The sequence below is a fragment of the Myripristis murdjan genome, chromosome 17 (genome assembly GCF_902150065.1).
Source record: "Myripristis murdjan chromosome 17, fMyrMur1.1, whole genome shotgun sequence".
In the NCBI taxonomy this organism is placed as follows: Eukaryota; Metazoa; Chordata; class Actinopteri; order Holocentriformes; family Holocentridae; genus Myripristis; species Myripristis murdjan.
The window spans coordinates 19232063-19259265 of NC_043996.1; the positions used below are offsets into that span (position 1 = coordinate 19232063).

The 27203-nt window shown below is 40.4% G+C and overlaps 1 protein-coding gene across 3 annotated transcripts in view; it reads right to left on the minus strand.

Moving 5' to 3' along the window:
• Positions 1–21966, minus strand: part of tnr (tenascin R (restrictin, janusin)) — a 205598-nt gene extending 183632 nt beyond the window's left edge. For 2 of the 3 annotated variants that reach the window (XM_030074578.1, XM_030074577.1), the window contains exon 1: positions 21575–21966. The gene's annotated coding sequence lies outside the window, so the exon portion shown is untranslated. The remainder of the gene's footprint in view (positions 1–21574) is intronic. The other variant, XM_030074579.1, reaches the window with a different exon arrangement.
• Positions 21967–27203: the final 5237 nt, after the last annotated feature.

Genomic DNA, 27203 nt, shown 5'->3' on the forward strand with positions numbered 1-27203 from the left:
AAGATGCATTATAGTAGCTTGCTGAGTTTGCAAGCCTGTTGGGCAGCAGGAGAAGCTTTAAGTCAAAGGGTTCATATTGTGATGTGAAAATAGGTATCATCTGAGATTTAAGAATCTATATTGTTGAGATTTATTGCATAGTAATATTGGGATATAGCATCAGCAGTGTCTTTTCCTTGTTTTCAAAGGCTGCATTCCAGTAAAGAAATGCAATTTTCTGAAATTATTAAGACTGTTGTGGCTGTTTTATTATTTGTTTCTGCCTGCTGGGTCATCATATCCACATTACTCATGGCTGTTAGGCAAAAATCTCTTGTGTGTAAATATATGAAAGCACCAATGGTCATTCCACCAACACTGTAGCAATACAGATATTGAAGTATTTGGTCAAAGGTATTGTGATATTCGATTTTGTCCATACTGCACAGACAGGATACAGTCACTCTAAAGTGCAAGCAGAGCCTAATTTATCAGCCTGTGATTGGCTGTCCCTCACCAGTTTCACTGTGGTTGTTTTTCATTTCTGATTTTTTTTTAAGACTCAGCAGCATTCAGCAGCAGTCACACTCACTTCTATCTTTTTCTCTTTTCTATCTTGATGCTATCTTTCCTGCTGCTATTTTCTACCCTATTTTACTGCTGTTATCTTGGTATTGATAAATTTTAAACTTCTTGTTATGTCCCATTATGCTCAAACTTGTAAGGATTTGTGGTTGTAAGCTTGTGAAATAAAACAACATGAGCAGTGCTATGTCTTTTTGACCGTCTCTCTTTATGAATGTAGAGAACCAGTCCTTTTCAGCAAACGATCCATTTACTTTGGCTTATTTTCCCTGCTAGTTGGTATTGTGCTACCAGAGTGGCAATGGCAATGTGAGCGCTGCAGTACCTGCAATTACAGTACTGCTTAAGCACAACTGTTAAACAAATTCTTAATTTACTGCAAAGTGAAAGCCAGTAAAGACTAATATTGTCTAGTATGTGCCTAAGTTTGATCCAATCACAACATGTTACCTTGAATTGGACACACCATCACAATGTGGTATCAGCTTTGATACTACATTGAATAGCAACACCAGACTGTCCAAATAAAATTATCTATCCATGGGCAACAATGGATGCCTTGTATGTAGAGGATAAATATCATGTTATTTTACTTTGGAACTTCACAAGCATGTGTACTGGGTGATCAGGAGAGAATGACAAGTGTTTAAGGTCATAGTACAGTATGGATAGAGCTGGCAGGGGCCTTTGGTTCACCAACAGCTATACGTGTTCACTGATGCCAGCACAGGTTTGCATTAGGTGAGCTAACGATTCTGTTTTCACAAGAAGATGAATAAAGGAATTCTGAAAATAACCTGCTGGCTCTTGAGTTTGATTTAAATTAAAACAAAATTCAAACAGTTTCTCAAAGATTTTTGTCAGAATACAATGCTGATTCTACCCAGTTCAGTTTCTATGGTTAAGATACTGTTGGTATTTTTCAATCATGTTTTTTTTCCACCTCTATTTTATGTCTGCAATTTAATGCTGTTAATACTATCTTGTGTATATAACATTAGCATAGCTGAACTTCAATACTGCATGATTCATCCTTTCACCCCCATAAGGCAAGTTTGTAACTAGCACTCTGCTAGTTTTGCAGAAACCCCTCAAAAGTTTTTACTTTTAGTAAGGATAGCACTACATAGACAAACTGAAAAAATGAAGTAGTCAAGAATCCCTAAAGGTGTATTTCAACAGACTCTGTTGCATCATCTGGTTCGGTTTGCTCACAACTTAAAGAGCAAACTGCCCTGAAATAGATGGAAAAGTTTACAGGCATGCAAGTGTGAGAGCATTTTAAAAAAACAAAACAAAATAAATGGACACATTTGGACACAAAAAAGAATACAAATATACTTAGCAGAAGACTAAACATGAACATGCGGAAATGGATGTTTAGCAATGAACATCAGCGGCGTCTTGCCTTATTTTTCGCCTTACGTAGGAAACACACTCTACTGTAACTGAAATATAAAATGTTGTGATGTTGGCTGGGTGGCTGGAGAGGGTGAACGTCTCAAAATGTTCAAAGCTGTGCACGACTGGGAAAAGGTTAAGACCCACTGCTTCAAAAAGAGTTTCAATCCTTTACAATGAGTATCTTCTTACTGCTACAACAGATATTGATTGCTGTAATAGTCAATGGTTACATGTAATGACCAAAGGGCCTCTTGGCAACATTCTGAATAGCTTTCTTTGTTAAACTGCTTGGGAATACTTTTTACTTGATAGGTATAGGTATAGATGTGTTGCTCAACAAACAGGAATAGCATGTCACTTATAACCCCCAAGGTTTCAGTTGTGGCAGCAGCTTGAATAGAGTTTGCACAGTTTTGAGCAAGAGAAGTAAAACAAGATTGAACAAGAGCTCTCAGTGTCTGATGCCTGCTATTCATTTTTATCGCTCACAGCCACTATGAAAGCAAAAATAAAGATTTTCCAGCCCTCGGTCTCTGTATAAAAGAAAACAAATTTTACACCTAGTTTTTACCTTCCCTCCAAGCAAATACAAATGCCATTTGTTATGTGCTATGTAATGTAGCAAATGCCATTTGTTTGTACTGTATTTCCATTTGTCACATTAAGATATCAGATTCTATTCATTCTTTTGTGAAGTGACTGGAAAACATTAACTAGCTGATTGAGCTGAGGTGGACTGAGATGGCCCCACAAGTGCACACACCGGCGGTTAGATAGGACATTAAGTGCATCCTTTTACCGAGTCCTTTTATTGAAATGTGTTCAGACACTATTTTGCTCTCTGGACATGATGGCCACGAATTATTTTATCAGTGTTCAAGTTCAAGTTTCTTTTATTCTAGGCTGGTGGAAATGGTTTTCAGCACAGGTTTAAAGAACTCATTTCAATTCACCACACACAACAGCATAACTGCAAAAGAAGACAGGACCGTGGAAAAAACAGAGAAGGATCACATATACATTTAAAGTCACAAGACAGAGTGGCAGTAGTCCATATCCTTGAGGCAGTGGAGTGGCTGGTGGGTAAAATACAGTTTCTGAATTACATAGGGAAAGAGGCTCCTGTTCTCTGCACTTCTATCCAAGGATCTCCAAGAGGGCAGGAGCTGGAAAAGGTGGTGAGCTGAGTGGAGGGTATCCTTGATTATTTTGGTTACATGCTTAGGGCTCTAGTTTCCCGGCGCAGCGCGGGGTGGCGCAGTGAGGCGAACCCCGCGCAGAGCTAGTTTCGACCGGCGAAACGGCAGAGGCGGACAGTGTCCAAGTTTCGCAGGCGGAGGTTCGCCAAGATGGGAGTGGCAGCGCAGCGGGGGGAGGTGCCGACAGATTCGGCTTGGCGCAGTGACAGTTTCGTGCCAAAAGGCTTCACCAAGGTGCGCCAAAAGCTCGCCATCTGAAACCACGTCTACTTTCAGCGCAAGGCGGAGCGGAGCTGGCGCAGTGGAAGTTTGGCTGGCTGGCGCACATCACCAAAACCTCACAATCAGCACAAACGGTGCCAATCTCCTTTGATCTGACATCAGCTGTGACGGGACAGTTGATATGGAGATATATGTATGTGCTGATTGTGATCGTAGCATTGAATAGTGTTTTTTTCGGTATTTATTGCATTGTTCATGTGTCTGACATTCCGGAAGCCTGCCTGTGAGGTTTTGGTGACGTGTCCGCACTGCTCGCCGGTCTCCGCTCCGCGCCTGTCTCCTGAGCTCCGCTCCGCCTGCGGCAGTAGACCTCCATGTCAGCTGTGTAAACTTTCATTACGCCTTCGCGCAGCGCATTTTAAAGGCAAGGACAGGGGCTCATTTGATTGGTTAAATGTGAATCGGCTGTGTCAAACCCACTCCATGCCTTCTCTCCTCCCTTGCGCCGGTAGGAGGGACGGCGGAGTACTTGCGCCACCGAGAACGGCGTGCCAAACTTGGAAAATCCGACTGGCCACACCCAGTTGGCGAAGCGCATCTGCACTACGCCCCCGCCTCACCTGGTCTGCGAAACTAGAGCCCTTAATGTTGCATTGGGCATATAAGCAGTCCAGTGACGAGAGGCTGTAGGCTTTCTGATGATTTTCTTTATTGTATGTGTGGGTGTGCTTCCATACCAGACTGTTATTAACAGGGATAGGATGCTTTGAATTATGGCAGTGTAAAACTGAACCAGTGCACTCAAAGGCTGTCACTTTTTCCTAAAAAATAAAGTTTGAATTCTTATTTACAAAAACGACAGCTGCCACTGCTGCCTGTTACTCAGATCCACAACATATCACACCATAGGTGGTATTCCATCTGGTGACGCAGATATTTATTAGTCTCTTTTTTTAAATGTGTGGCGCTCCTGCTTTTCTTGCAGCGGGCTGCTGTCTGATGGGGACCTTCCAAAATGGGCTGCAGTTTGATTTAGTCTGGAAAGGACAACATCAACGGCTGTCACCTAAAGCCCCTTGAGCTCTGCCAGTTTTTGTGTGAGGGCCAAACAGGGTACATTAATAAGCTTTAAATTGCAAATTGCACAGTTCAGAGCATTGTCCATGGCCACAGCTACACCTGCTTCACAGGAGATGTCAAATTCATCCATCATGCTGCTGGTGCTTTCTGCACCACGGACGGCTGTGTGGCTTCCTCTTAGCTCCTTTGTACACAGAATTGTCAAGTTCCCATGGCTCTGAAACACAGTGAGCTGTGACTGTCACATAAGCAGGTGTGGCCAGCGATGTCCATCTGTCTGCAGTAAGAGTGAGTGTCTTATCCTTCAGTATAGTCTGTATGTATTCCCATGTGGTGTCACAAAGTTGTACCATGTGTGTTGAGATTGTGGTGCAACTTGGACTACAGAGCGCTTCAGTTCCCGGTAAATTTATATAATTCCCAGCCAGGTATGTCGTTTGTATTTTCTCTGGCAGGAGACGATGATGGATGCTGTAGAGTCCATTAGTTGTCTATCCAATTTAATGTAGTGGTTGTTGCCAGTATTTGATTATAGAAAGTGATACTCTGACATACACCAGAAACAAAAACCTCATGTAAATCGTTCATTCTGTGGCTGGCCTGTGGACCACCGTCTTCCTACCATATCCTCAACTCTGCAATCTTCTCTGCTCAAGGAGAAAGGACTGACGCACAGCCACACTCATGGGGCACCCACAAACAGACAAGTGTGAAGACCAATTGTTTTTGAAGTTTTCGAGTGTGTGTGTGTGTGTGTGTGTGTGTGTGTGTGTGTGTGTGTGTGTGTGTGTGTGTGTGCATGTGTGTGTCATGTGGTCTGTGCTCCATCTGCTCACACAGATGCAGCGAAGATGGCAGTGGCAGAGAGACCGGAGAACAAAGACAGACACCTACACAAACATGAACTAATGCTACTATTATGTTTATTAAAGGAAAATCCACCTTGAAAGACCTAAGGACTGAATATTAAAAAAAAAATGCATGGCTGAGTTCATTTTGGCTCATTTTCTTATCTCTGTGGATTATTGTTTAAATTTACTGGCTAAGAAACTGTCCAACCATCAGACATGTCTGATACTGTCTCATACGTTTCAAGTTACAGTGTTGGTCTCTCAAAACTGAAGAGAAAGAGCTCTTTTCTTAACTCACTATTTTGTGCTGATGTTCAATAATCATACAAGGAGAAATTCTAAGAGGTACAAATACCAGCCTCTCCATCAGCAGGAGCCTAAATAGATCATAACACAGTACAGACTTGTTGTGTTTGGAGAAAGGGACACAACTTGCATTTTCTCTCAACTGGAAATTCTCTTGCTGTTACTGTCCCTATTATTACTTCTCTCTCCATGGCTGCTTCCAAAAAAGTCCACACAAGTTTTCCATCAGCTGTCCACAGTCATTCTGGGAAATGGTGGACAATACTAACTGTAGTAGACGAGGCATGCTGAGGGAAAGTGTGTACCACAAAAGGGTAAACACTTCATCACAAAATAATTCACTAGATATGACAGACTTATGATGCATAACAAAGTATCTGAGGGTGTAAATTTCCTAAAACTAACCCCTAAGTCTTGCCTTAACTGAATGTGTGAATGCATACCCAAGAGTAATGCCTACTCTAATCTTAAAATAAACTTAAATATTATCCCTACCCATAAATATTAGCCCCAGATTAGCCCATTTTAAAATGTCCCTTTTACAAAGGTCCATTATTGATTGAAAACTACTTGATTCTTCTCTTCTCACACAAGTTCTCACACAAAGTCATAGCCTACCAGCAAACAAAACGACACACAAAACATGATCATAATCTGACACGCACATTCTCACTTTCTTCGATCTGTCTGTCAATTACCCAGAGGAAGTCAGGGAGGGGAAAAAAACAGGCGAGTCAACAACTCATGGAACATCAATGTGGCAAACCACCGCTGTCTGTCTAAGTGGAATTGACTTCTGCTCATTTCCCAAATTACAGATATTTGACTGGCCCACTGCTGCGGGGGCTACAGGAAGCACAGGGACAAGGAGACAGAGTGAGTCTGTGTGAGTCTCTCTCTCTCTCTCTCACGCTCTCGCAATGTCTCTGCAGGGAATCAATGATGTTTGCTTAATTATTGGGTGAATTTAATCAGAGGCACAGCAGTACTTACTGGCTAGTGACCCAGTAGCTGTCAGGAAGTTGTTCAGTTTCCAGCAGTTAGTGTTCTTAAACCCCACAATAATTAAGAGCACTACAGCTTGATCGTTCCAGAGGTGTAGAGGTAACAGAAAAACTCCCTCTGCATTGTGTTACTACAACACACAGGACATTTTTTTCTTGCCAATGCCACTGCATCCAATAATCATGAAAAGCCACAAATCTTAACTTAGACAACTGTGTATTGATTAATGATGCGTAATGTCTGGGTGTCTCTTCCCAAAACCAATTAAAACAAGCTTATTATTTCTTTTTTTGTAGAGATTATTTTTGGGTAATTTCTCCTTTCTTAGATCAGCACAGTGGAAAGAAACAGGAAAGACAGGGGCAGAGAGAGGGGATGACATGCAGTGAAGGGTCTGGGTGACATTCAAACACAGGCCACTGTGGTGTAGTCATAATAGTATATGATAAGCACTCTGTAGGGTGAGCCACGGGGCACCCTGAGCACATGATTTCAAACGCAGACACCCTGCTGGTCTGCTAAAGAGATGGTCATGCGATCGCCAAAGTTGCCAGATTTTCATGGCAATTTCATGGCAATTCATCACATAAATTTGGAGATGTAGCCCTCTGAGCCTAACTGCTGACCGAGTGACCAAACCAGTAAAATATAACCAGTTTTGTCACATCCAACCTCTCTCATTTTCCTGTATATTTTGATTAAATACAACTTTAAATCTTATCAGGTACCACTTGCTACTTTTATTTCATTCTTTTTTTCTTGGGTTGATGTTCTTGCAGTTTTGGTTCTCTGCTGTACAGAAGTATTTGTTTATATCCTTTCCTCTTCAACGGGAGCTTCTCTTCATCTCATATCCTTTGATGTCATGCACAAGATAAAAAAAATGCTGTTGATGGGCATCCTGGAGACTCAGAGGTCTAAGGCGCATTTGACATAAACCCAATGGGCCTCATTCACTAATTTGTGTGTAGCAATGGTCTTACTTTGCACATAGAAAGTCCATACACCAAACCTCTGTCAAATTCACAACACGTTCACACCAGTCAATTTTGTTCTTACACCTGTGCTTATGTTCGTGAATCAGGATCATTCTAGACTGACAGGCAATCGCTCATTAGCATACTACCACACCTCTATTTCTCTATGGAAGGAAAGGTGTTTTGGAGAGGTGGAGAAAGCTGCCAAGCCATTGAAAAGAGATGGGTCATGAGGGTAAAAAGTAGCAAAAAAAAACGAATAATAATAAAAATATCGTAATGCTGAAAGCAGATTTTCCACACTGAGTATGTATGCACCTGGCGCATCTGAATGGAGAGCTTTTATGAATCCCATACACAGCCTGCATATGCACAGACCTCAATTAATGTATTAAAAATTTCTACCGCTACAGAAACACGTTGCCGAGGAAACATGCTACCATTAACGCCATTTTATTTCCTTAAAATAGGCTGTCACGCACCACCAGCATATCAGCACATCCACAACAAAATAAAAAGCTGCTAAGTGTGTAGATGTATAGAACTGGTCTACATAAATGTCTCTTGCTACGGCAGGTGAGCAACACATTACCCTCTCTGTGTATATCAAGCCATAATGAAAGCAAGACCCTCCTCTTAGCCACGACTGAACTGCCAGCTGCGTATACCACAATGAAATCTGATGGGGATGGAAATGAATAAGTTCTACATTACAATATGGAAATTCCAATATACTTTACTGTCAACAAAAACAGGAAACAAAACAGTTAACATATCAATAATTTATTTATGTTCATGATGATGATTTAAAGTCTTAGAAATTAATTTCACATTTAATAATCAGCATCATCATTATTATTAGTAGTAGTAATAGTCATAGTAGTAGTAATAGTTCACATTTTTTAAGTTAATTGTTGTTTTAATATACACTCAGTGGCCACTTTATCTCCACCAGTACAATCTAATGCAGTTCAGTACAACAGCTCTGCCATGAACTCCACCTTTTAAAAGAGTTTATAATGTTAAGTTTTTGTTGATATTGTGGAGAATGTGTAAATTTAATTTTATATTTATTATTGAGGTTGTAGTTTGCAGAGGTCTTGTATTGGACTACATTATATTGAGAGGTGTTTCTATTTTTTTGTCCTCCCTATTCATATCCATGAGGGGGGCAGAATATTAGAAACACCTCTGAATAAAATGCAGTCCAGTACAACAGCAACTCTAACTATGAGCTCAATGCCAAACATAATTGAATGAACACCACTATTACTGTGACAAAAAGAAAACCTGAGCATTATAGGCATCATAAAAGTAAAAGTTATGTCACAACAGTTGTATTGGATTGTATTAGATTGTATTAGATTGTATAGGTGTACCTAATAAAGTGCCCACTGAGCGCACAATTTACATCCAATAACGGTGGACTGTGACATTTTCTGAGACTCTGGTCTATATGATTTGAGCAGATACAGTTAAGAACGTTTGAATGAATACCAGATTTTGGGTTAAAATTTCTGTGCGAACGGTCTAAGCACTGTTTGTGAATGAGGCCCAATGTCCCGTGTTTAAATTTGGCCCACGGTCTCAATCGCATGTCAACCCAGATTCGCTGTTCAATAAAGCAGAATGCCAAAAAAATAACGTCTAACAAAAAGCAGTTTACCCAAAACTAGCACAGCAGTTATTAGTTGTTCTTTACTGGCATATCTGAAGTGAACTTCTATTACATGTATTGGACTCTTACAAAAGTTATTAAAGCTGCAATAATCAAAACTGCAGAGGGACGATTTAAGTGAGGACCATTTAATTGGATAAAAATCGTGGAAAAGGCACATTATTTGATGGCTGAGTCTATATGATTCTCAACTAATAAATGATGTGCTTCTGCCTTGTTTTTCTCAGTTGAGTCTAAACAATCTTCATTTTCAGGATTTCAGTTTTTCAATGGGCAGGTTATTGTAAAAACAGACAGGATGGTGTCGCACAACAGTGTTCGGTATATAATTGTGTTTTACTTTGCCATGCTTCAAGGGTTACAATTGTTCCGTCATTCAAGGGTTACAATTGTTTAAGGGGTCGTCGACTGACATTTCCTGCCACACATCTGACAGCACAACCTGGTCACACTAGTGTGTAATGGAATGAACGCCGGGTCCAACTTGTGCTGTGCTGCCCTCAGGGTGCTTCATTGGCTTTCAAATGGCAGCTCTGGTGTGGCGAAGCCCTATGAAAGTAGGTTGAAAAATGTCTCATCACTTTCCAAAGGGGTAGATATTGATTGGGGGAGATCAATGAAAAGTCTGTAGAGTACGGGGAATGTCATGCAAGTGCACACTGCAACACAACAAATAGAATAAAGAATATGTTTTGGTTTAAGAGCTGAGATACTGCACTGATTGATGTCATGGTCAAACTGTTATCATTCAGAATGAGAAATTTTCCAATTTATGGTGGCTGAGAAAAGATAAAGAAATTACTGCAGTTATACAAGCCCCAGCTGTGGCATACACAGATGCAGATTCAGAGGAGAGGGTGAAAATCAGAAACAGATAATGCACTCGCTTGATTTGAAGACCTGACTCTCCTCAAAGTTTTTTTTTTTTTTTTTTCTTTTTTGTAAACTTCATGAAATATGCTTTCGGGAGGCTTGTGAAGGAACATTTAAGCTTGTCGACCTTTACCACGATGTAAAAGCCCATCCTAAGATAGAATTTAAATATTCATTCCATTGACCTTTCTTGTGAGAACAAGTTTTTTTTGTCAAAGTGAAAACAAATGAGCTAATGCTAAAAAACTAAACAGCACTTTCTGGAGATGCTTCGTTTAGAATACAAATAACTGTTCACTTCCACTCGGTGATGATGTGGCCAATGCCCAGGAGAATTTCCCGGCTACATTTGCACATCTTTTGCATTAGAACATACAAAATACAGTTAATTTAAACGCGGAAACACAAATCTGCGTCAGTGGAGCAGCTTCAGAAACGGCTGCTTGATGACATCTCTTCTAGTCTGTCTCTCGTTTGCTTGTTTGTCTGTTTGTTTTTTGACAGTCTTGATGTATAGTTGGCCTTCCCTGCATCATAACATATTAGAGGTTCAATTCTCAATGTATTTTTAAGACCCCTTGATGTTTTTGTATTTTGTTGTGCTGTTACATTTAAATTTAAAAATACATTTGTTGAGGAAAGTCACTGGGTTCAATTACAATAGCAGGAATACAACACCTGAATAGCAGAAAAACAATAGTATGGGGTACACTGATGATTTATGGATGACATTCAGCTCTTGAAGTATTTGAGAAGATACACAATAATACTTTGACCTCCATAGTAATAATGGACTGAGAAATACATTTAAAGTGTAACTCTGTATTTTCATTTATATTCAACGGTGCAAAGGAATGATTTGTATTTTATTTTTAAAGCTCAAGAAGTGGGCTCTAATGTCATCTGTGAATGAGCCACACATTTCATACTGTGCTTAAGTATTCTGATGGAGAGCCCAGCCTACACACTAAAATCCCATTAAGTCCCATTAAGCTCTAGTGAAGGGATTTGTTATCAAGAAAGACATTAAAAAGTTTAAAAGGAAACCGGTGTTCAGAACCATTAGATATGACATGACTATGAAATCTGAGTAAAAAATGTTGAGAAACAGCAGCTTTTGGTGGTGTGGCAGTTCAGCTCCATCATTATTTTAATTCATTTTTAATTGACTTTTGCATACATTTCCACATATCTTTTCACTTTGAAAGAATAAAATGTTCTGCAGGCTGAAAATCGCAAATACAAATACTCTTAGAAATGATTCTGTGGCACAACAAAATGCACTAAAAGTCAAGGGTTAAAAACATGCAAATGAAGTAATTTTTATGAGGGTGAAGTGATTTTCTATGAGGTTATTGGGTACGGTTGTTCAAAATTAGATCATGAACCTCAAAACAAAATCATAATTATCGCTTTGGGGCAATATGTTTAGAGATAACAATAAAAACAGATTTAGTAGACTGTAAAACAAATCACCCCTCACATTCTGTGTGTGTGTCATTCAAAAGGACATTCACACTCAATATTATAGGCGCCACAAACAGTACAAACCCAGCGTCCAACCGTATCATGCACCATTTGATTGGCCTTTGCCCTACTTGGGCTTTGCTTCATATGAGTGCAAGTCCCCTCTGCAACACTCGCTTGATGTTCAGTTGATTTTTAAGGTCATTTCTGATGTTAACAGTGCACATCCCCCTTGGGATAAGCTGTAACCTAATGATGAGAGAGGTGGGCATGTGACCAGAGAATGCTGCTATAACCTTTTGGAAAGGGTGAAATTTACATGCAGCAAGTTAAACAAAGATTGTTTTTCACTGCCACAACTGAGAGATACTGATGGATACATGTGGCATTCATGCGATAATTTATTGCACCTATCAGTGATATTCAGCCAACCTAATTATTAGATATACCATGTGAAAACAAGCTCAAAATGGCTCAGTTTTGCATATTAAGTGAAGAATCTAATCGTACCGAATGCATATTCTATGGAACGATGCAAATGGGACGAGTGGAGCAATCATAATTGCTCAGTGTGTGCTCAGAATGAGAATGGCTTTTCGTATGAGCTAAGGACATATTAAGCTAATGACACCATTCTGGCAAATTGCAGACAGATGGAAAATTCACTGAGACAAATAGCTGTCTTAGTCCTTAATCACATATGCAATTAACTGGTGTGCGGAGGTGCAGGTTTGATTGGTCGGTGGCAGGCGTGTCTCAGTTAAAAAGTGTTTTTTTAGACTCAAATGAGGTCTTATCCTGCAGTGAAAATAACATGGGTGGTGTACAATAACAAGTGAACAGAGATAGCTATATGACATATCTGTGCTTAAAATACTACAGTATTAAATTACAGAATAAAACTGTCCTCATTAATATTGATACTCTAGATGGTTTCAATCTGCCAATAAAATCACTTCACATTCTCATACAATACAGTCCCAGTGACATGTTACACACAGTCTGTAAATACACTGAAAGAAATGACGTGACCAGAGAGCAAAACGGGACAGCTCAACAGGACACATGAGTATACAACCTGTGATCTTTTGGTTATGGGATCGTCTCCAAAACCACTTGAACACCCTGCAATTTTAATGAGGGTGCTGTTTTGTATGCAGCAAAAATCTTATCTTTTGTAAAGGTAGTCCACCTGATGTTAAAAACCAAATCTTTGTACAAAACAATATCACAAATCACCAATGCACATATAGTTAGGTAAATATCCAAATGTTACACTATTACAGCTTGCCTCCACACCAAGAACACACCCCGCAGTGTGTTTGGTTTGCTGTAGGTTGGCCTTTTTTGCGGGACAAACTTGTCCAGCAGTGCGTCTAACCAGCCTGAGTGCATTCCCACTGCACATTCACCTGCCCTTCAAACAAGACTAAAAAAAAAAAAAAAAAAAAAAAAAAACATGCAAGGCATATCTGGTCTGTGGCACTTTTTGACATAGTTTATTTCTTTGTGTTAATGTCCACCTGGTCAATCCAACTTCAGCAGCTGAGGCTCTGTGGAGAGGTTGGCAAATTGTTGTTTCGACTCTAGCCAGAGTAACCAAGGGCTCTCCATGGGGACAGGAGCCAAACGCCGGGCGCACGGTAGCTCTGGCTACTTGGCTGGCATCAACAATGCTGACTGGAGCTTTTCAGCTACAGGTGAGCAGCCGTTTTCAGCGGCCTTGCTCCAACAGTTTGCAGGTTTTTAATCTGGATTTTTTTGTGTAACCGGCAGCAGAGCCAAAGTAGAGCCGTTTTATTCAATGGTGTTGTGTTCACTGAGTGCAGACACAGCACTGGAGCCAAATAGGTTGTGCAACATTTTTTGCAGGTTTGCTCTTTTTTCGAGTTTTAACCTACTGAGACCTGCTTGTGTCTGGAAGGAATGGGCACAAGATATTGGACTTGTGTATGCATCTATTCATAATAAATAAATAGAAACTCAATATAAATTATCTCTTTATTTATTGCACCAAAATTGTTGGCTTCCCAGTGGAAACCAATGAATGAATGATGACAGGTTTTATTTGCCAGCCCTTGTTGTTGTTGTTTTGTTTTTTTTTCCTCTAGATTAGATTGCTTTGCAGCCTGGCTTGTTATCTGTCTTGTCAGCTCTGTGCCCATAAATGAATATATAAAGTAACCTTTTTATTATGCCAGGGACTCAGTCTCCTGATTGAAGCCACTGACTGAAACTGGAAAAAAAGTGAAAGAGGAGCTCAATTAATATATTTGAAAAGAAACCTTTCTGGTGCATGCGTGGTGCACCCATATCTGAAGTAAATAAGAAAAATTAAAGAAATTCAACAAACTCAAATGGTGGAAATTACATCTGCAACCTGCACATGATGTGACCACCACTAAGCCTCAATACACACTTTTACAGCTCCATATTTTTATGTGCATCTTCCCATTTTTATTCACTTATAGTCATTTATTATCCTGGTTATGCTTAAAATAACTGAGAATAACTGTGTGTTCTGGGTGTATGTGTGTCCTAAAACTTTTTTTTTTTTTTTTTTTTTGAGGACATTAAGGTGTTGTCTGAGATCAAAGACTAAAAGACAATAATGGCCTTATCTCCACATGTGCTGAATTGCTGGTGTTTTAGGCGCTAAATCAACCATTTTTCTTTTTTCTTGGGGTTTTAAATCAAACTGTAGGTGAACATCGTCGACTGTTTCTGTGTACTGTAGTTCAACTCTACACTATCAGATGGATTTGACAGCCGCTCCTCCGTCCCCCGCCGCTCTCTCTTGCAGTTTTCAAACTGGTGCGGCAGGCGGAGTGGAACTGAAGCTGAGGGTATCATCACGCTTTAAAAATTCACCCCCTGCAAGCAGAAATCATTTATAGGTCTAAACAGGCTGTCTTGAGTCTTCTTGATTTTCGTAGCTTGTGCAATGTTTTCATCAGCTTAGCCCTAGATGTTGAGAATTAATGGAAATTTTTCAAAACACAACTGATACACTTGACTTTTGTACTTTGAGCTGGCTTATTGACCAGCTTTACATACAAAATAGATGGCAAGCTTGAAACTAACATTTAAAAAAAAAAAAAAAAAAATGTATCCAGCAACCACAACCAATACATTAGTTTCAGACTAATATGGTAACAGTGGTGCCTCTCCAGCAAAAGTAAAGCATTGATACTGGGACTTCTGGTATTCATCACAGATGTATGCACATTTTGGCAATTGGCAAGTTTTACAATATCTTCATGGTCAAATATGGCAGTTTTTTTTTTTTTGTTGTTTTTTGAGCGGGTGGAGGTAGACAGGCTGACGTGGAGGGTGTTTCATTGGCTTACTGTGTTAGTGTGCTTTTTTCTGTGTCACTCTTAAAATCTGTTGGTGTTGTGTACCTTTCTATTACTGATTGTGGTACCCTCTTTGCATGCACGCATCAATAAAATGTTGAAACTAAAGGACCAGGCTAAACGTTAGACACTGCTGCATGACATGGTAATACTGTCTTTATTGTCATACTATTGCCAATGCTTTACTATCAAGAGGATCTGCAGTAAAATTGTGAAATACATATAGCACAAAGCTAGACAACCAAATGTCAAGCTTTATCAGCTACGCCTAGCATGCAGCATCCCTCATGACAAAAAAAAAACAAAAAAAACTATAGAATTGCAATCTGTTAAACTTTTACTTAATCACTGAGACTCTGCAATTAGAAGCTTCCCCGAAAATGCAAATTAGGCTTCCTTCACCAGAACAGAGCAAGCATTTACTCCAGGATAATTCATGTATTCAGGGCACTCTATGGGGGATTTTTCCCCCCTCAACATACAGTGTGGCTTCCTCCCCTATATAAAGGTTACATAAAGACAGAACATTTAGATAAGCATCAAAATGAAGCTGTATACCGGGCTGGACTATGCAGCTTCAAATAATCCCCAGTCAGCCAGGTATCAAACAACGCCTCCCTCTCACTGCGGCACGATTGTTGTATAAACAGAGCCAGAGCATATTTACCCTTCAGCTAAAGGTGTCTCTTGAGCCAATATGTTTGTATATCTGAACATCCTTCACAGGCTGCCTGGAGGGGGCTCCACGCCTGAACTTTAAGCTTTTTACCTCTCAGTGGGGGAGAAAAAGCAACTCGTCTCAGAGGTCAGCTGGAACACTTCCTTCCTTTTTCACAGGACATGCACATAGCAATCTAAGCACACACACACACACACACACATGCACCCATACACACAGGCACACCCGCACAGCTATGCCCAGGGACATACACTGTGCAGTAAATATCTTTTGAAAAAAAAAATGGTTAGTCTGAGGAAGAGGCTGAAAGAGATGGAAGACCTTTACAGACTATTTCCCAGTGCAGGCATTCAGGTGGGAGAAAGCGAGACAAAGAAAGTGGAATAAACAGAGAAAAAGAAATGGCGCGAGGTGGAGAAGATGAGGGGTTGGGCGGGAGAGAGACAGAAAGAAATAAGGGAGAAGAGCACCAAACTTTAAAGGGCCATGCCGGTGTACTTCTGAGTTCACGCCATCCCCGGTAATTGTCCCTGTCTTTGCATGCATAGATGGAAACAACGCATTCTTCCGGAGATCTCACCTGACACACCGGCTCCTGTCCAAACACAGGCTTACTGCCTCTCATGTTCAAAAAGTGTGAAAAAGTACACAGTGAAACTTGAAAGTTGCTAGGCTACAGGTAATTCACACCTGTGAAAAATGGATGGCATTTACATTCACTAAGATTACTGCACTACCGGGTTACAAGAAATCTGAAATCACACATTCTCTATTTCCATGCACATGTTTCCACCGCTGCGTCCTCTTGGCTAAATTGCCTCTGGCTGGCTCCGACTGACCGAGTGCTTTTTCTCACCTTTTCATCATGAATGGCTGTAAACTGGAAAAGCTAGTGCATAAGTTAAGCTCTCCTTAAGAATACAATGCTTACACCTATGCACAAAAAGTTCACTGAAGATAGGTAAAATCACCAGTAATGGCATAAAGTCAAAATTAACACTCATAGTAAAGGTGAAGTTGTAATTTGGTAAATTAAAGGTACAAGTAGAGGAATTCCACATCAGGTTCCATCATTAACATGGCCTGCCCGGCTTCACTAAACGCTGGGGAGGACTGAAAGATGTGGGATAAAAATAAAACCACTCAAGCATGCCCCCATGAGATTCATAAGGCAGGCTTGTAAAACAGATATGGTACGAGCTGGCTGCAGAAGGTATTTCTCAATGCAAGACCACAAACCATGGATCCTGGAGACGGGGACGCTCACCAAACAAGAACATTTGCGTGAACTCGGAGCTCTTCTGAAGAACAGCGGGACGCAAAGCAATCTAGATGTCGGTGATTTCATGGATTTGAATAGAGATCAAGGTGAAGATGTCTTTTTTGTGCATTCGATATGATCTAAATCAATAGGGAGGTTCAGTTCAGTTCAACTCTGTCATCCCACCGGAGAAATTTGCCTTTACAGATATTACTGTATGTAATACAGAAACCGCTCCATTCAAATGACTGTAGTTCACCTCTATCTCGTGCACATTTTGTCCTATTATTTCAAGTGGACAATTCACATTTCGCCCTCCTTTTTATGAGCTTGTAAGCTCTCTCTCTCTCTCTCTCGCTCTCTCTTTCTCTCTCTCTCTCTCTCTCTCTCTCTCATTCCCTCTAGCTTCCTCTCTGTGTTTAACACACACAGTAAAACAAGGCTCCCAGGAGGCTTGAAAATCCAATTCAAAGCTCCTGTCCTGCTTCTGTAAATCATCTGTGATATACTCATCTTTTTTTTTGTTCCTCAACCATTCCCAACCACTTTTATTGCACACTCAATTGCCTGGTTAGCTCACACAAGATCAAAACAGCTTGATAAGACAAATGTTCTGTGTCAGTGGTATACCGTATAACAAAGAACCACTTTCTTAGACCTCCCGCCATTGATTCCTTATTTCCCGCTCTCAGCACTTCTATTCAACACCTTTTTTTAGGAGGAGGGGGAGGGGGGGCAGAATTTATCTCCACCGCTCAGGTCTTCCCAAGCACCAAAACCTGCTGACTTGTTGCGCCGTCAGCCACTCTGTCATGTTGCCATTGCTGTTCTTCATCTATTCTTCATCCATTATTTTCGCCTCGCTCAGTGGGCGCGCAGATCGGTTAACAGAGAAGAGAGAGATGCTCACACACAGTGCTGTGTGCGGCCCAGGGCAGTCAGACAGAAAGTGTCTTGATAAGATCAGCATAATTGGTACAATCATCCTTCTTCTGTTAATAAAGTGCTTTGTGGCCGAGAGATCAACAGTGAAGAGATGTGTTGTTCACTGCTGCCATTGTCTTCAGTGTTAGCGTTACTAAAAAGAGCCTCAGCGCGAGGGTGGATGCGCGGTACAACTCCCGTTTGACATGCGTTAGTCCCAAATAGCTTGCTCTGAGCAAAACTCCTGTAATGTGAAAATGTCACAGGGAAACCAAGCTTATAAGCCTGAATATTTGTATACCAGTTAGTTAAAGTGGAATCCCCTCAGGGGGGAGGAAAGCAAGCATGCAGCACACTGAGAAAGCAAGAAAGTATGCTTGAAAAGAAAGAAAGAAAGAAAGAAAGAAAGAAAGAAAGAAAGAAAGAAAGAAAGAAAGTACACAGAAAAGAAAGCAAAAAAGAAAATAACAAAGGTCTTTTTTTTTTTTCTCAGATATACAGTACTATGTTGCCCCTTGGCCCTGCACAAGTAAATCAAAGCAGAGTCTATACTGTACAGAAAAGATCACAGATTGTGCTGATGGTGGAATAGCCATGGACAAACTTTCTCAAAAGGTTGAGGGATAAGTTCTGTTTCCACATCATTCTCCCCTGACACTTGTATAAATCACGTACAACTTAAAATGTACCATGTTCACAACCAATGTGGAGACTTGTTGTCATATTTTACATAATGTTGCATAACTGTACTTGTAAATTCCATTGGCTAATCTAATTAACAAACAAAGAAAAGAAAAAATGTGCCTATTACAACAACACAGAGCGGGGCAAACACAGAATGATCTCCACTCTCTTATTGTATTTACATGCTGCCTCCATTTGCCGTCTCATTTCTGCTGTCCTGATTTGAAACTGTGCAGTATCTGATGGATGATGCAATTGCTAATGAGAGCAGGATATGTCCACATTTCACCCTCGTCCTAACAATAACTAATGACGGTAGCTTAGCTAACACAATCAACACAGGCGCAGAGGAAAATAAAAATCCCCCAGAATGAAGTATTATGTAAATTATTAATTACCACACAGACGATTGCAATCTTGTTCAGCTGCCCACTGGCACTCCCGTAAATGTGAATGATTTGGAAACGCACAGAAATGAAAAATAGCAGGGATAATCCCATTCGCTGAGTGTTAAACTGAGAAAACCGAAACAAATACCACCTGCTTCTTCAGCAATTCGTGGCAACATTTTGCATTTGTGTTTAGCTCCTGCTCTTGTCAAGAGTGACGCACGGAAAATGCAAACAGTAAAATAGGAAACGCAAAAATTCACATTCAAATATCAGCACATTTGTAAGATTTCACCATCTTCTCATCATCACAGCATAAATCTGTAACGGATATCCACACTTCTCCACATTCTCTTCCCATCAGCACACACATTAATATATATAATAGGTGTGCCATTGCACGGTAACCTGTATGCCGTTTGAATTTCAACCACATGATTCATACATATTCACATTCTACACCGAATGAGCGATGCATGTTTTATGAGTATCAGATTCCAAATGCAACTGAACTTGATACGGTGCATCTTCTCCTTGGCCAGGTGGGAATACAAACAATGCTGTGTGCCTTCTCGCATACTGGGGGAAAAAGTTTGTGCAAGAGAAACAAGAGTAAAAAGAAAGTGTGAGAGAGAAAGAGAGAGAAACAGAGAGAGAAACAGAGAAGAGAGAAAGAGAGAGAGAGAGAGAGAGAGAGAGAGGGAGACGGGGGAAAGCGAGCTCTCAGAGTCTCTTCTGTGGCTCAGCTTAATGACACGGGACCCACATGGGAGCGAGGGAAAGCCAAGTCTCCATGTGAGATATGATGAATCCAAAGACTGATTACCTCATGCCTCCACACTCGCAGCCCACATTTGCACAGTCGTGTAAAAACAGCCGCAGAAATTAACCATTCTTTTTAAGCTATTCACAAGGAAATGGGAGTTTCCACTGATAACAGCTCTGTTTTCTCTCCCTGTTTGGCTCTGCATCTTGCCTTTTCCGTCTCTGTCTCTTTCTCTGTAAGGTTCTTCTGTCAGTGTGTCATCCTGTTAGCCTGTATAACTATCGGTCAGCCCTTCTCACTCTCTCTCTCTCTCACTCTCTCTCTGTCTCTCTCTCACACACACACACACACACACACACACACGTATAATCTCCTTCTCTCTTATCAGCTGCTGTATATCACCACCAGTTTCAATATTGTGCCGATACAGTACCTAACACTGAATTCCCTGATCCATCCCCTGCTGTGGCCATGGACAATATGTCCAGCTGACTTTGACAAATTAGACCTACTCGATATATGGCAATAACCTTCGCCGGATGACATGAGGGGGAAGAGAGGGGGTGTAGAGGAAAGGCAGTGGAACAGATCCTGAAAGAGGCGGAGAGAGAGAGAGAGAGAGAGAGAGAGATGGTGATAGACACACAACAGAGTAGCATATACTGTATGACTGTATTTTCAAACCAGAGACGCTGAGATACCTATGCTGTAATTAGCAAGAAAAATATTCCATATATTTCACTAAAAGTCAGTGCAGCTGAATTAACTAGGCAGCAAGTAGCAAGTTACAGAGGAGTCAACAATGAAAAACTAAGCTTAGTCAACAGTGATTGTTCGCCGTAACAGCTGCAGGCATCCGTCAGCTTCTTTATGCAAATGCACCAATTAATTGTCCAGCATTTTCCTACAGATCAATAGAACTGACTAAACTTGATAGCACTCGTGCAAAAATGTCATACTTGAGATAGATATTCAAGATGTTTTTTTATCAAAGTGAGTGCAGGGCAAGAGGTGGAAAACCAGTGGAGCGACCATCCAATTATCAAAGGTCACAGAGTCCGTCCCAGTTAATCTGCCAATGGGCTGAATCCCAGCCGAGTTCAAGGGTGCCCTTTCCTTACTACCGCTGCTCTTTGACCTCGCTTGTGTACATTACATGTCTCACATACAGTACTTGCATGTGTGAGACATAGGTGTGTGCCATGTGCAAAAAAAAAATCTGATGTGGTCCTCTAATTTCAAACCAAATTCAAGAGAGACATGAGAAGAGCACATACATAACAGCCACAAAAAATATTGCACATCCGAAGAATACTCCAGCAACTTTGGACAACATATCCATCATACAATATGACAGCTGTGACAAATATCCATGTAATGACAGCAACTCCAATTAATTATCTCAGAGGAAGCTGTCAAATGACTCTATTAAATGGCTCAAGTGGCTGTAATTCAGAAGCATTTCACTTGGCATGACTATTCGCTGAAACACACACATGCACACACACAAACCCCAGCTTGGGGGTCGTTAAGCAGCTATTGTTGCGCTCCCCTCTGCTCAGCATGATAACGACTTGATTGATACAGAGGTTTCCAAGTTAATTAGTTACCTGGCTGTATGACTATGTAGCCAGGTAACTAATTAGGTTTGCAGCTGATGAACAAACTAACATGTGAAAACACAGAACACACACACCAACACATGCTCAGACACACTCGGAAGAATATAGAAATGCACACGAGTGAATATACTGGATTCAACACATAAGCAAACACACACACACACACACACATAAACACATGCACACAATTAACCACTCCTGCCAAAGAGGAATGCACCCTGCTGGCTACTGATCACCATCTTACACAAGCACAAGTTAACTCACCTGCTCTGAGTAATCAGCTGAAAGCTTTCAGATTGGCCTTGGGTTATCTTCCTCCCCTTGTTTCCTCTCTCTCTCTCTCTCCCCCTCTCTCTCTCTCTCTCACACGCTCTCTCTTTCTCTCTCTGGCAGTGCACAGATGTCCTACGGGCCGCTCACTCTTCCTGTGTGGTGTGGCGTAAGTACATCGATCTCTCAGCCAAGTGGTACGTGGGTCCGGCTGTTTCCACAAGACTCAGATGTGCTCTCTCCTCTCCTCTGCCCACTCTGCCTCTCGCAGCTGCAGCGGGAAATAAGAGGACGGGCAACGTGGTTATGCGCTCCACTCTCTCTCCCTCTCTCTCTCACTCTCTCTCTCTCTCACTCTCTCTCTCTACTGAACAGGATTGCTCTCTCTCTCTTCCACGCTTTCTCTTGCACAGTCAGGTTGCATGTCTCTCTTTCTCCCTCTCTCTCTTTCTCTCTCTCTCTCTTAACTGCATTCTATCTCACTGTCTCTCTTTTTTTCTTTTTTCTTTTTTTTCTGTGACTCCATTGATCTCTCTGTCTCTGTCTCTCTCTCATTATTGATCTCTCTCCTGTACCGTGTCTCTGCTTGTGCAGCCTCTAGTGGCTGCCTTCTCTCCATGCTGCTTAGGCTGCTGAGAGAATCACAACCAATTCCTATTTACTGAGTGCATGTGGCTGTACTGTAAGTTTGCCCCAGGATTTGTCTAGGCAAAAAGACTAAAAATAGTAACTAATCATGAAACAATATAAAACGATGTTGTCTATTATGACAATGAAATACAGAAACATAGCACAGCCACACATACGGTACAGCAGAATGCAGTTCAAGTTAATGATTACCCGAGGGTCTTCTAACAAAGTAACACAATTCAAAAATGCATTTAGCTTTCAAACTGGTCATGGTTTCCTCTATTAAAAATTTAATAACACATCATCAATTGCTGCTGTGGAGGAGCTCACAAGCAAGGCAATGAACCCCAAAGTGCTCCACTGGAGCTGCTCGGTGGATCACGGCTGCACTGGGCGGCTCCAAGGTGTGGATGAGTGGGAAATGTGAAATAGGGTGTTTCTGTGTAAGGGCGAGCCTGCTTAGTTGACTTTCCCTAAATAAATAAATGCTAAAAATTAACTTGATTAAAAAAATGCTGCAGTAAACATGTTTTCCACTAAGATATATGTATGGAATATAGGGAATATAGTATTTATAATGCAGTATGTGCTATTTTGCCTTAGGCTTTGTACCAAGTCTGTGATTCATGTGTCAAAATATGAAAATGCCTTAGGGTAAAAAATTCAAAATGGCAGAATATCCAATATAGCTAATTTGTAAAGCAAATTGTACCACTGCATAGTTGCAATGAATGATTAGATTATTTTAGGTTTATTACATTACAGAGACCATATAAACCATGGACAGTTGGTGGTTGGTGGGGGACATTAATGCTTTATTTAAAATATGATATATATGGGGTCATTGCTGGCTCCAGTGACCCATTTAGTTGTCGGAGGCACTCCTTTAGTTCTACTTAAACATCCAACAAATCCATCCAGCCATCTAATCGGTTAATATAAATTGTTGTCAAAGTCAGAGAGCAGGTGCTTCTTTCTGGATTCGCCATTTTGTACTGTCATACACGGAGGAATTCAACGTAGAAGAGGCAGAAGATACCAGTCTCTCCATCGACAATCACCTCTATACACCAGAATGCAACATAGCCACATGACATGTTGCCTTTTGGATGTGACTCTTGTGATTCATTTAATTAACTTTTGGTGAATAGCCAACATGAGGAACTGGCGTAACTTGACAACTGCAAAGTGTTGTCAGAAGTAGCTAAAGTTGCTGCCACTTGCCACATTATCAATTCATGCCAATTCTACTCATTTCTATTACTATGATTCAGACTTTTAAAAATTTCAAAAGCAATTATGTCCCGCTGCAACTTGTACATTGCCTTGTGCAGCTTTCATATTCATATTGTTACATATGAAATTCATCACAAGGACTGAAGTGCTCATTGATAAGGTTTTTTGTTACTATTTGAGTCAGTGTGCATCAATAAGGACCAGGTATTTTTGACAAGGAACTCATATGATACCTATCAAAATATATTGGTCATGATGCAGTACCCCACAGAACTGAGTGAAAATGTAGAAAATATACAGTCCACTGCATAACACCTGAGTAGACTAATAACATATATAACATATTGTACAATGATTCAAAACAATTAAATTCAAAATTCCCATTACAATTTATTAAAACTGAACCGCACTTATTTAACACTGTGCACTAGAATGTATTGTGCGATAGTATGAACATAAAGTGCATAAATGATACATATCAATAGAAAGTGCAAGAGAATCAGTAAAATATTGGGAAAAATAACATTGCAATAGTCTGTTGTATCAACTGTTTTGCCAAGCTCTAATTTTAATCTATACTCTACAGACATAATAACATGTCTGAACTGTCACTGATCACTGTCAGGTTTGGAAACTCGACAACCTCCAACATATCAGATTTTAACAGGCACGCCAACTCACAGCAGACCCAGATCACATACTGAACGGAGAACAAAGTCATAAGGTGCAGGTTGGACAGACAGGAGAACTCTTACCTTGTCAATAAAGCATATAAACAAACATAAAAACAAGCTGGATCACCATTTCCTGCACCGTATCACCTTTCCCCCTTTTTAATTATTCATAATGGACTGATTTATGTTTGTTGTTGTTTTTTTTTTTAATCCTATGACAATGTGTATGTAGTGTTTTTAGCTAATCAACTGAGTGCATGATGTTTCATTTACCCCGCGTTGATGTGTTTTAATCTAATCATCTGATTGATGTGTTTACATCCCATGATAATGTGTGTGTGACACGTTTTATCTTAAGCTGCTGTTTGTTGCTGTTTTTACTGCTGCCACAACTAACGAACTTGCCTACAGGGACAATGTTTATCTCATCTTATTTTATCTCATCTTTTTACACGCACACACACACACAGACACACACAGAGACACACACACACAGACACACACACAGCAGACAAGTTTGTGCATGTTTATCAGTGTTTCAGCAGGTTGACAGAATTAAACAAAAAACAGTGAAGCAAAAACATCTTCTGCATATTAAATTTGATGTCATCTATATTGCTGTTTCAGTTAATATCAATAAGGTGATATTAGGGGTATATTATTACATATTATATAGTATTTTGAGATCACAGTATTTTCTCTGGTTACATATAAACTCATGAGGAATGCCTGACACAAACTGACTGTGGATGCCAACCAATTATAAATGCTTTATATCTTGGGGGAGTATAAGGGGAACCTGGAATATAACAGATAGGACATTTGCATATGCATCCACTTCTTGTTTTTGTAATCTTCATGTACAATCTAGAGGCCCAAAGCAGTTACATTAAATTGAACTGAAACTGCAAAGCAAGTGGCAGCACCATTAGAATTTTATTTTATGCTGGTTATGATTATTTTTATCTTGTGTTCTTATTGCAGTGCACAATGGCTTATCTAACGTGTTTATGTCTGTCCACTCGACACCATTTCTTTTTCAACTCTCCCAGACTCAACCAGATTTTTTACCCAAGGTCAAAAAGCTCCACTCAAAAGAAAGCGGCGGTAGAAACAGCCTCTGACCACCATTGTACGCAACACATTCAATGCCTTCTGAAACCAGTGAAACTCCACTCTGAGCCTGTGTAATATAGCTATTTCACATGTGATTTATAGCTCAGAGGAATAATTAACAGTACCTTTTATGCTTCCCTAAACCTCACTTGTCCTAGAATAAAAAAAAAAGGTCAATGCCAGAGTCTAGAGCTGAGACTTTGATATATAAAGTGAAGCATGTTTTACTAACCAAGCCTGAAGAAAAGGCAGACTACAATCATATCACAAAAAATTCTCACTATGCGCATGCTTAAGCATACATACACTGGCACCAAAACCATGGGGTTTCTTCTCGTTTTACCTCACAAATCAGGTCACATAAGCACTAAATACAGTTGTCATTCCTAATCTCAGTGCTTCCTAATCTCAGTCAAGTTCACACTCAGTATGATTTTTAACGAGAGCGACAACTCGTAGTGCGGAGTCCTGCTCAAAATAGGCAGCAACAAGTTGACTCCAGTTACGATGCAAATGAGCCTGGCTGTGTCTGTATGGATGGCAACAGGACTTGACAACTGGTAGTTGATGCACAGTGATACAAATGCACAACAGCCCCTGAATACTTCACCAGAATTGGACGTGTGAAAAAGAAAAATAAGAGCACTCCGAAATAACGACAAGTAACAACACTGGCAAAACCCTGGATCTATTCGGTCTAAGGCTGAGGCAAAAATTCGTTTTAAGGTTCTGGGCAAACGATAGTATCCCCAAAAAAGTCAGGGTGAAACAAACAAAACAATTAATTATTTGTAATTTAAGCTAAAAAAAAAAAAAAAATGTAGGCTGCTAGGTTTGACAAACCAGATAAGCCATCCCACGTAAAGCCTAAATCTTCAAAAGGGCAAATACAGGAAAACAAGCAATAGCTGCAATTTGGGATTTTTGCTCAGATCAAATATGACATGAGTACACGCTTCAGGACAGCACTAAAAATACAGGAACAAGTCTTCTTACTCATCCATACCTGCGAGCTTCTCAAATATAAAATACGTGTGTGTGTGTGTGTGTGTGTGTGCAGACAGCATGAGTGACCTGATAATCGTCAATGGGTTGTCAAGCACCAAGATGTTGCATGAGCAGGGCCTCACTTCATCCCTTGTTGACTTATTTCCTTGTAGCTTTTATTGAAATATTTGTTATCTATCAACATGAAACAGGTTATGATAGCTTAAAAAAAAAAAAAAAAGTAAACTTAAACTTGGTAGCTGCCTTTGATTTTTACACTCATCCTCTATCACATGGCCTTCTCCATCCCTGTCCCGGTCCCCTGGGATGATGTGCCCTTTCCTTGCCTGTCCCTCTAGCCCTCGTCTGACCTTGGTGGCGCCTTCTGTGAGACCCAAGCCGGGTCTGACCGAGGAGCACCTCTCATTTTGGTGCAGTGTGTTTTGATGTAGATGACGTTCTGGACAACCACAGAGCTGTCTGGCTTGGGTTTGTCTGAGAGCGCCTCGAATAACACAACAGAGAGTGAGACGTGTTTGCTTTAACAAGTTTTGAAAAGATGAATCTAACAGGAGCACAAGTGGCCGTGCATGTAGCAGGGTTCTGAATAATTAGCTCACACTCATGCTGAAAGGCATCGTTGGGTCATGAGCCGAAGGACATGGTCAGCATTTTCATTGCAACACAAATGCTGTAAAATAAAGGTCCACTGGCACGTTGTAATCACCACCAAAACAACAACCTACTATAGACTCAAGGTGACTGATTAATTAATTGGTTGGTTGATTGATTGACTGGCCAACTCACTGACTGGTTGAAAAAGTATTTGGTGAAATGTTTGTTGAAAAAAAAATAAAAACCAAAATATAATGGGGAGAGATGAAAACAAAAGACCTTAAGCTGTAACACCACTTTAAATCAATGAAGGAAAATATTTCCAGGGAACTGCAGTTGTGCAAGATTTGTTTGTCTGCTTATTA